Consider the following 10,000-nt stretch of genomic DNA (forward strand, 5'->3'; position numbering starts at 1 on the left):
GTGTGCCCAGGCCCAGAGCTACTTTGCTGGGCATGAATGTGTTTGAACTCTTGGGCCTGGAAGTCTGGTAGTAGTAGTATGATTTAAAGGCACAAAGTGATTGAAGTGTGCCCAGGCCCAGAGCTACTTTGCTGGGCATGACTGTGTTTGACCTCTTGGGCCTGGAAGTCTGGTGGTAGTAGTAGTATGATTTAAAGGCACAAAGTGATTGAAGTGTGCCCAGGCCCAGAGCTACTTTGCTGGGCATGAATGTGTTTGAACTCTTGGGCCTGGAAGTCTGGTAGTAGTAGTAGTAGTAGTAGTAGTAGTAGTAGTAGTAGTAGTAGTATGATTTAAAGGTACAAAGTGAATGAAGTGTGCCCAGGCCCAGAGCTACTTTGCTGGGCATGACTGTGTTTGACCTCTTGGCTCTGGAAGTCTATTTCTAGGCTTATATAAAGGGTCAAACTTCTTGAAGTGTGCCCAGGCCCAGAGCTACTTTGCTGGGCATGACTGTGTTTGACCTCTGGGGCCTGGAAGTCTGGTAGTAGTAGTATGATTTAAAGGCACAAAGTGATTGAAGTGTGCCCAGGCCCAGAGCTACTTTGCTGGGCATGACTGTGTTTGACCTCTTGGGCCTGGAAGTCTGGTAGTAGTAGTAGTAGTAGTAGTAGTAGTAGTAGTAGTAGTATGATTTAAAGGTACAAAGTGAATGAAGTGTGCCCAGGCCCAGAGCTACTTTGCTGGGCATGACTGTGTTTGACGTCTTGGGCCTGGAAGTCTGGTAGTAGTAGTATGATTTAAAGGTACAAAGTGAATGAAGTGTGCCCAGGCCCAGAGCTACTTTGCTGGGCATGACTGTGTTTGACCTCTTGGCTCTGGAAGTCTATTTCTAGGCTTATATAAAGGGTCAAACTTCTTGAAGTGTGCCCAGGCCCAGAGCTACTTTGCTGGGCATGACTGTGTTTGACCTCTGGGGCCTGGAAGTCTGGTAGTAGTAGTATGATTTAAAGGCACAAAGTGATTGAAGTGTGCCCAGGCCCAGAGCTACTTTGCTGGGCATGAATGTGTTTGAACTCTTGGGCCTGGAAGTCTATTTCTAGGCTTATATAAAGGGTCAAACTTCTTGAAGTGTGCCCAGGCCCAGAGCTACTTTGCTGGGCATGACTGTGTTTGACCTCTTGGGCCTGGAAGTCTGGTAGTAGTAGTAGTAGTAGTAGTAGTAGTAGTAGTAGTAGTAGTAGTATGATTTAAAGGTACAAAGTGAATGAAGTGTGCCCAGGCCCACAGCTACTTTGCTGGGCATGACTGTGTTTGACCTCTTGGGCCTGAAAGTCTATTTCTAGGCTTATATAAAGGGTCAAACTTCTTGAAGTGTGCCCAGGCCCAGAGCTACTTTGCTGGGCATGACTGTGTTTGACCTCTGGGGCCTGGAAGTCTGGTAGTAGTAGTATGATTTAAAGACACAAAGTGATTGAAGTGTGCCCAGGCCCAGAGCTACTTTGCTGGGCATGAATGTGTTTGAACTCTTGGGCCTGGAAGTCTGGTAGTAGTAGTATGATTTAAAGGTACAAAGTGAATGAAGTGTGCCCAGGCCCAGAGCTACTTTGCTGTGCATGACTGTGTTTGACCTCTTGGCTCTGGAAGTCTATTTCTAGGCTTATATAAAGGGTCAAACTTCTTGAAGTGTGCCCAGGCCCAGAGCTACTTTGCTGGGCATGACTGTGTTTGACCTCTGGGGCCTGGAAGTCTGGTAGTAGTAGTATGATTTAAAGGCACAAAGTGATTGAAGTGTGCCCAGGCCCAGAGCTACTTTGCTGGGCATGATTCTGTGACCTCTTGGGTCTGGAAATGTGGTACTTTGAAGGATTAAAAGAGTGAAACGGTCTGAAGTGTGCGCAGGTGTAAAGCAACCTTGCTAGGCATGAAGGTGTGACCTCCAGGGCCTGGAAGTCTGGTGGTAGTAGTAGTATGATTTAAAGGCACAAAGTGATTGAAGTGTGCCCAGGCCCAGAGCTACTTTGCTGGGCATGACTGTGTTTGACCTCTTGGGCCTGGAAGTCTGGTGGTAGTAGTAGTATGATTTAAAGGCACAAAGTGAATGAAGTGTGCCCAGGCCCAGAGCTACTTTGCTGGGCATGACTGTGTTTGACCTCTTGGGCCTGGAAGTCTGGTAGTAGTAGTAGTAGTAGTAGTAGTAGTAGTAGTAGTAGTATGATTTAAAGGTACAAAGTGAATGAAGTGTGCCCAGGCCCAGAGCTACTTTGCTGGGCATGACTGTGTTTGACCTCTTGGCTCTGGAAGTCTATTTCTAGGCTTATATAAAGGGTCAAACTTCTTGAAGTGTGCCCAGGCCCAGAGCTACTTTGCTGTGTATGACTGTGTGACCTCTTGGCCCTGGAATTCTGGTGGTAGTAGTAGTATGATTTAAAGGCACAAAGTGATTGAAGTGTGCCCAGGCCCAGAGCTACTTTGCTGGGCATGACTGTGTTTGACCTCTTGGGCCTGGAAGTCTGGTAGTAGTAGTATGATTTAAAGGCACAAAGTGATTGAAGTGTGCCCAGGCCCAGAGCTACTTTGCTGGGCATGAATGTGTTTGAACTCTTGGGCCTGGAAGTCTATTTCTAGGCTTATATAAAGGGACAAACTTCTTGAAGTGTGCCCAGGCCCAGAGCTACTTTGCTGTGTATGACTGTGTGACCTCTTGGCCCTGGAATTCTGGTGGTAGTAGTAGTAGTAGTAGTATGATTTAAAGGTACAAAGTGAATGAAGTGTGCCCAGGCCCAGAGCCAGGCCTGGGCAGCAGGGGGCGCTCCTGGCCATGCCCAGCGAGTTTCGTGCGAATCGGACCTGGTCCGGAAGAGATACGAAGGGAAAACTCATTACTCGTCGGGGTGGCACATCCAGGCTCTCGACCCTCCCAAAGCGTCCGACCAGGGTGCACCCTGCCGGGCATGGTTAGCCGCCAGCCCCCTTCCTGGAGGTCTGGTTGGCACGGGGTTTTGATTTATCGGTTTCATATCTCTGGGCTCCTTGGGAGCAGAAAGTCGGTTGAGGGCCCTTTGGAAAGAGCCGGGGCTGCCGTTTAACGCTGTCCAAGCGGCAGGCGAAGCGCACCCACCGTTTTTACGCTATGATTTTTTAAAACCGCCGGGGCGGCAAACACAGGGCCGGTCGGGTTTGAAGACGAATATCTCTTCGGCCCTTGGGAGGAGAGAAGCAGCGCGGGTCACCTTTGAACGCGCTCGCTGCCAGGAACGTCTGGCGTAAAAGTTTCGTGGGAATCGGACGTTCCTAGGCTGAGAAGCGAGCGCCCGCCCTCGGGCGGTCGGGGGCCCCTTTCTCATTCCCCGTCTGGGCTAAAAATACGAGGTCGGACCCGATGGACTCGGGAGACTGGAGAGTACCAGGGAGACCCTGGAAGCAGGCGACCCGACCCACGCTTCGCTGTCTCCTCGGCCCTCGGGAGTAGAAGCGCGGGGACGGTGGCGTGGGCAGCAGGGGGCGCTCCTGGCCATGCCCAGCGAGTTTCGTGCGAATCGGACCTGGTCCGGAAGAGATACGAAGGGAAAACTCATTACTCGTCGGGGTGGCACATCCAGGCTCTCGACCCTCCCAAAGCGTCCGACCAGGGTGCACCCTGCCGGGCATGGTTAGCCGCCAGCCCCCTTCCTGGAGGTCTGGTTGGCACGGGGTTTTGATTTTTCGGTTTCATATCTCTGGGCTCCTTGGGAGCAGAAAGTCGGTTGAGGGCCCTTTGGAAAGAGCCGGGGCTGCCGTTTAACGCTGTCCAAGCGGCAGGCGAAGCGCACCCACCGTTTTTACGCTATGATTTTTTAAAACCGCCGGGGCGGCAAACACAGGGCCGGTCGGGTTTGAAGACGAATATCTCTTCGGCCCTTGGGAGGAGAGAAGCAGCGCGGGTCACCTTTGAACGCGCTCGCTGCCAGGAACGTCTGGCGTAAAAGTTTCGTGGGAATCGGACGTTCCTAGGCTGAGAAGCGAGCGCCCGCCCTCGGGCGGTCGGGGGCCCCTTTCTCATTCCCCGTCTGGGCTAAAAATACGAGGTCGGACCCGATGGACTCGGGAGACTGGAGAGTACCAGGGAGACCCTGGAAGCAGGCGACCCGACCCACGCTTCGCTGTCTCCTCGGCCCTCGGGAGTAGAAGCGCGGGGACGGTGGCGTGGGCAGCAGGGGGCGCTCCTGGCCATGCCCAGCGAGTTTCGTGCGAATCGGACCTGGTCCGGAAGAGATACGAAGGGAAAACTCATTACTCGTCGGGGTGGCACATCCAGGCTCTCGACCCTCCCAAAGCGTCCGACCAGGGTGCACCCTGCCGGGCATGGTTAGCCGCCAGCCCCCTTCCTGGAGGTCTGGTTGGCACGGGGTTTTGATTTATCGGTTTCATATCTCTGGGCTCCTTGGGAGCAGAAAGTCGGTTGAGGGCCCTTTGGAAAGAGCCGGGGCTGCCGTTTAACGCTGTCCAAGCGGCAGGCGAAGCGCACCCACCGTTTTTACGCTATGATTTTTTAAAACCGCCGGGGCGGCAAACACAGGGCCGGTCGGGTTTGAAGACGAATATCTCTTCGGCCCTTGGGAGGAGAGAAGCAGCGCGGGTCACCTTTGAACGCGCTCGCTGCCAGGAACGTCTGGCGTAAAAGTTTCGTGGGAATCGGACGTTCCTAGGCTGAGAAGCGAGCGCCCGCCCTCGGGCGGTCGGGGGCCCCTTTCTCATTCCCCGTCTGGGCTAAAAATACGAGGTCGGACCCGATGGACTCGGGAGACTGGAGAGTACCAGGGAGACCCTGGAAGCAGGCGACCCGACCCACGCTTCGCTGTCTCCTCGGCCCTCGGGAGTAGAAGCGCGGGGACGGTGGCGTGGGCAGCAGGGGGCGCTCCTGGCCATGCCCAGCGAGTTTCGTGCGAATCGGACCTGGTCCGGAAGAGATACGAAGGGAAAACTCATTACTCGTCGGGGTGGCACATCCAGGCTCTCGACCCTCCCAAAGTGTCCGACCAGGGTGCACCCTGCCGGGCTAAGAGAACAGCCAGGTGAACCCTGGAGGTTCCGAACTCCAGACCCCTGGACCCGACGGCTCAGTCCGCCTCAGGTGCACTACAGAGGTCCTCGGGCTGTCCCTGAGTGCATTAAAACGGAAATCAGAATTACTCCCCCGGGTGGCACTTCCAGGCTCTCGACCCTCCCAAAGTGTCCGACCAGGGTGCACCCTGCTGGGCATGGTTAGCCGCCAGCCCCCTTCCTGGAGGTCTGGTTGGCACGGGGTTTTGCAAATAGGTCCCGTCGGGTATATGGGAGAGCAAAGAGAATCAATGGGGTCCAAGCACTAAATTCATCCAGTGGCGTTCTCTGGAAGCCCAAGGGGAGTCCGAGGGGTGTTCGGCCGGCAAGGGGAGCTCTCCCTCGGACACATGATCAAACGCCTGTCCCCTACCGGAAAGTGGTGTGCTCTGGATGCCCCCCCCCCCCCCCATCCCCCGAGGGGGGTGCTTATCCCGCGAGGGGAGCCCTCCTCGGGTTAAGTGAACCATCATGCCGATTCCCCTATGGAAGTGGGCACATCCAGGCACACAGTCTGCTTTGCTCTCCCCGACCCGAGTGCGTCTGTTGGGCTGAGTGTACGCCCAGGCAACTGGATCCAATGGCTCAGTCCGCCGCAGCGTGCTTCGACGATGGGTCGTACAGCCATGCCACCAGGGTGGGCGTGTTTGTAAATGTACCAGTGGATTCTCGTCGGCCTGCCACATCCATGGTATCGACCCACCAGGCCTGTCCGACCAGGGGTTGACCCTGGACGGGCACGGTCTGTGGTTTGGCCCTTGTCCTAGATGAAATCGGGCACGGGGTTTTCTGGCCAGGTACCATCGGGTTACTGGGAGAGCGGCTTCGGTCTCCAGGTGAGACCAATGGTGAAGCAGCACGAGGCAATGGAGAGCATGCAAAGCGATGGGGAAGCCATGCACGGCAATGGCCACGAAAAAAAAAAAAAAATCACCACGGAAGGAACGTGAAGAACAAGGAGGAGTGTAGTGACACTGCCCAAAGCTGCCCGGTGTTGCAGGGGTCTATTGGTGTGTTGCTTCCTTGTTTGGTAGAGTGGAGTACCAGACCCGCCAGGGGTAGGCAAACCATTCCCCCTACGGTAAGTGAGGAGCCAGCCATTTGACGAGCGGGTGTCCACGTGTACGGGTGCGAGCGCTATCCCCCCACACGGGGTTAGGCCACGGCCTTAGGTGGACGTCTGCCGACCAGCCCCGGCTGATCCAGAACTTCTGATGTGGAGAGCGGTTTTGACAGATCCTCCCTGGTTCTAGCGGGTCAAGCCTCTGATGGGGGGTGGGGGTTATTTGTAACCCATCCCAGAACTCTCTGGGGGAGACTCAGACGGCCAGTCTGTCTACTCAGTTGTCCTATACTGGTGTCTGTGGTTTGGGAGGAAGGGAGTGCCCTGCTTTGTTGGCCTCCTCTTCAAACCTACCTGGGCCCACGAATCACTCTTCTTGGTTACATCACGAAACGTAGGTTGAGCGAGGCTAGGGGGGAGGGAATTCGACGAGGTCTTTCCCTTGTCCCCCCACCAGCGGCCCACGAAAATCAAAACGGCGTGAAGAGAGGGAACGCCGAAAGCACCTGGAGTCGGCCGTCCGCACCTCCGGAGGAGGTGGACGGGGTACGGTGCGGGCATGACCGGATGGGACAGCTTTGCATCAAGGTGAGAGGTCGGCGTCCGAAGGCCAGAGGGCGGTGCGCGAGCACGTTTACACTGGCCGCGGAAGCTGTCCTGGGTAGCCCTGTATGGCGTCTGGACCTGACGGCGCACGCACTTACAACCCGCTGCTTCCTAGCCCCCGGAAGGGGAGGCGGATGTCACTCGTGGTTCATCCCAGACCACGGTGCAAACTACCTGGTTGATCCTGCCAGTAACATATGCTTGTCTCAAAGATTAAGCCATGCAGGTCTAAGTGCACACGGCCGGTACAGTGAAACTGCGAATGGCTCATTAAATCAGTTATGGTTCCTTTGATCGCTCCACACGTTACTCGGATAACTGTGGTAATTCTAGAGCTAATACATGCAAACGAGCGCTGACCCTTCGGGGGATGCGTGCATTTATCAGACCCAAAACCCATCCGGGGGGCTCGGGCCCCCCGGCCGCTTTGGTGACTCTAGATAACCTCGGGCCGATCGCGCGCCCTCCGCGGCGGCGACGTCTCATTCGAATGTCTGCCCTATCAACTTTCGATGGTACCATAGTCGGCTACCATGGTGACCACGGGTAACGGGGAATCAGGGTTCGATTCCGGAGAGGGAGCCTGAGAAACGGCTACCACATCCAAGGAAGGCAGCAGGCGCGCAAATTACCCATTCCCGACACGGGGAGGTAGTGACGAAAAATAACGATACAGGTCTCTTTCGAGGCCCTGTAATCGGAATGAGCGTATCCTAAACCCATGGGTGAGGACCCATTGGAGGGCAAGTCTGGTGCCAGCAGCCGCGGTAATTCCAGCTCCAATAGCGTATATTAAAGTTGCTGCAGTTAAAAAGCTCGTAGTTGGATGTCGGGAGTGGGCTGGCGGTCCGCCGCGAGGCGTGCCACCGCCTGTCTCAGACCCTGTCTCCCGGTGCCCCCCGGATGCCCTTGGCTGGGTGTCCGGACGGGGCTCGGAGCGTTTACTTTGAAAAAATTAGAGTGTTCAAAGCGGGCCCGCTTCTCGCCTGAATACCTGAGCTAGGAATAATGGAATAGGACTCCGGTTCTATTTTGTGGGTTTCCTGAACCAGGGCCATGATTAAGAGGGACGGCCGGGGGCATTCGTATTGCGCCGCTAGAGGTGAAATTCTTGGACCGGCGCAAGACGGACGAAAGCGAAAGCATTTGCCAAGAATGTTTTCATTAATCAAGAACGAAAGTCGGAGGTTCGAAGACGATCAGATACCGTCGTAGTTCCGACCGTAAACTATGCCGACCCGCGATCCGGCGGCGTTATTCCCATGACCCGCCGGGCAGCGTGAGGGAAACCACGAGTCTGTGGGTTCCGGGGGGAGTATGGTTGCAAAGCTGAAACTTAAAGGAATTGACGGAAGGGCACCACCAGGAGTGGAGCCTGCGGCTTAATTTGACTCAACACGGGAAACCTCACCCGGCCCGGACACGGAAAGGATTGACAGATTGATAGCTCTTTCTCGATTCTGTGGGTGGTGGTGCATGGCCGTTCTTAGTTGGTGGAGCGATTTGTCTGGTTAATTCCGATAACGAACGAGACTCCGGCATGCTAAATAGTTACGCGGCCCTCCGCGGTCGGCGTCAAACTTCTTAGAGGGACAAGTGGCGTTCAGCCACGCGAGATGGAGCAATAACAGGTCTGTGATGCCCTTAGATGTCCGGGGCTGCACGCGCGCCACAATGGTTGGATCAGCGTGTGCCTACCCTACACCGAGAGGTGCGGGTAATCCGCTGAACCCCATTCGTGATGGGGACTGGGGATTGCAATTATTCCCCATGAACGAGGAATTCCCAGTAAGCGCGGGTCATAAGCTCGCGTTGATTAAGTCCCTGCCCTTTGTACACACCGCCCGTCGCTACTACCGATCGGATGGTTTAGTGAGGTCCTCGGATCGGCCCCGCCGGGGCTCCTCGCGGGCCTTGGCGGAGCGCCGAGAAGTCGATCAAACTTGACTATCTAGAGGAAGTAAAAGTCGTAACAAGGTTTTCGTAGGTGAACCTGCGAAAGGATCATTAACGGGTAACGCTGTCCGGCGTGCCTCCTCTCCCGACCCCCTCGACTTCGCCGTCCCCCCGCGTCGGGGCCCAGGGTCGAAAGGGTCTTCGGGGTTGCTGTTACACGTGGTCGCTTGCAGGTCAGGCTGGACAGAAGGCATAAAGGAGGAGCCTAGTCCCTCCCACCCCTTCCTCGTCCTCCGCCTCTTCCTCCGCGTCGTCCTTCAGCACCCCCCCCCCGCAGGCCCCGGTATTCTCTGGGTTCCAGCGCGAGAGACGCGTCGTTCAAAAAACTCGGCGTCCCCGCTCGTCGGGCGAAGGCCGGTTTCCCCTCACCTTGCCGGCAGGAGAAGCGCCTGCGAGTCGAGCGGGTCGTACGGGTCCGTCCCGCGCCCTCCCTCTCGCTCGCACGGCCGCTGCCTCCGTCCACCGCGAGGGGTTTTCCTATTTTGTTGTCCTTGTCATTCATCCCCGTCCCCTTGCTCGCTGACGAGCGGACTTTCCGGGGGGGGTTGCGAGCGCTGCTCCTCGTGGGGCAGGCCATGGCCCTTCCTGTGTTCGTCCGCCCACCGGCGTCCTGGGGCGTGGTGGTGGTGGGTGGCGCAGCCGGTTCCCCTGCTTCTCTCTCTCAGAAAGGAGTCTCAGGGGGACCCCCGGCAGGTACCTAGGGCTTGGCCCACGCTACGTGAGTTCCACCCCTTTCGAGGGGTCGGACGGGGCGGGCGCGGAGGGCCGCGGTTCAAAGACTGACTCGTCTGCCACGTGGGGCGTGTGGGCAAAGCGCAACCCCGCGCCCGTTTCAACACTCGCAGACGGGGGCGCCTGACCGGTTGGTGAAACCTTTTAAACCTGTCTTTGTAGTCGTGGTGAAAGACCTAAACTGAGCCTGAAATAAAAGAGTACAACTCTTAGCGGTGGATCACTTGGCTCGTGCGTCGATGAAGAACGCAGCCAGCTGCGAGAACTAATGTGAATTGCAGGACACATTGATCATCGACATTTCGAACGCACATTGCGGCCCCGGGTCCATCCCGGGGCTACGCCTGTCTGAGGGTCGCTATTCCTATCTGTCGGACCTGCCTTCTCAGGCGGGACCGCGGTTGGAGGTTCGTAGGTGGGGGGGTGCCCCCTGGCCTCCGTCTTCCTAAAAGCAGACGGTTCCCGGTCGCTGTCTCGGTGAGATCCGGTCGGTGGGTTCGCTGCGGTTGAGTGCCCGTTCTCCGTGCACAAGCTTCTCCTCCCCCGCTTCGGTTCGTTTCGGTTCGTTTCGGCTCCGCTCCT

At 56.4% G+C, this 10,000-nt stretch overlaps 2 non-coding genes across 2 annotated transcripts; both read left to right on the forward strand.

Annotated features, from left to right (window-relative positions):
• Positions 1-6,901: 6,901 nt before the first annotated feature.
• Positions 6,902-8,740, forward strand: LOC145655099 (18S ribosomal RNA). The gene has a single exon (XR_014121272.1). It is a non-coding gene; the product is annotated as an 18S ribosomal RNA (ribosomal RNA).
• Positions 8,741-9,622: 882 nt separating this feature from the next.
• Positions 9,623-9,776, forward strand: LOC145655103 (5.8S ribosomal RNA). The gene has a single exon (XR_014121276.1). It is a non-coding gene; the product is annotated as a 5.8S ribosomal RNA (ribosomal RNA).
• Positions 9,777-10,000: the final 224 nt, after the last annotated feature.

Source organism: Electrophorus electricus, unplaced genomic scaffold (assembly GCF_041902795.1).
Source record: "Electrophorus electricus isolate QZ-2024a unplaced genomic scaffold, ASM4190279v1 Scaffold175, whole genome shotgun sequence".
In the NCBI taxonomy this organism is placed as follows: Eukaryota; Metazoa; Chordata; class Actinopteri; order Gymnotiformes; family Gymnotidae; genus Electrophorus; species Electrophorus electricus.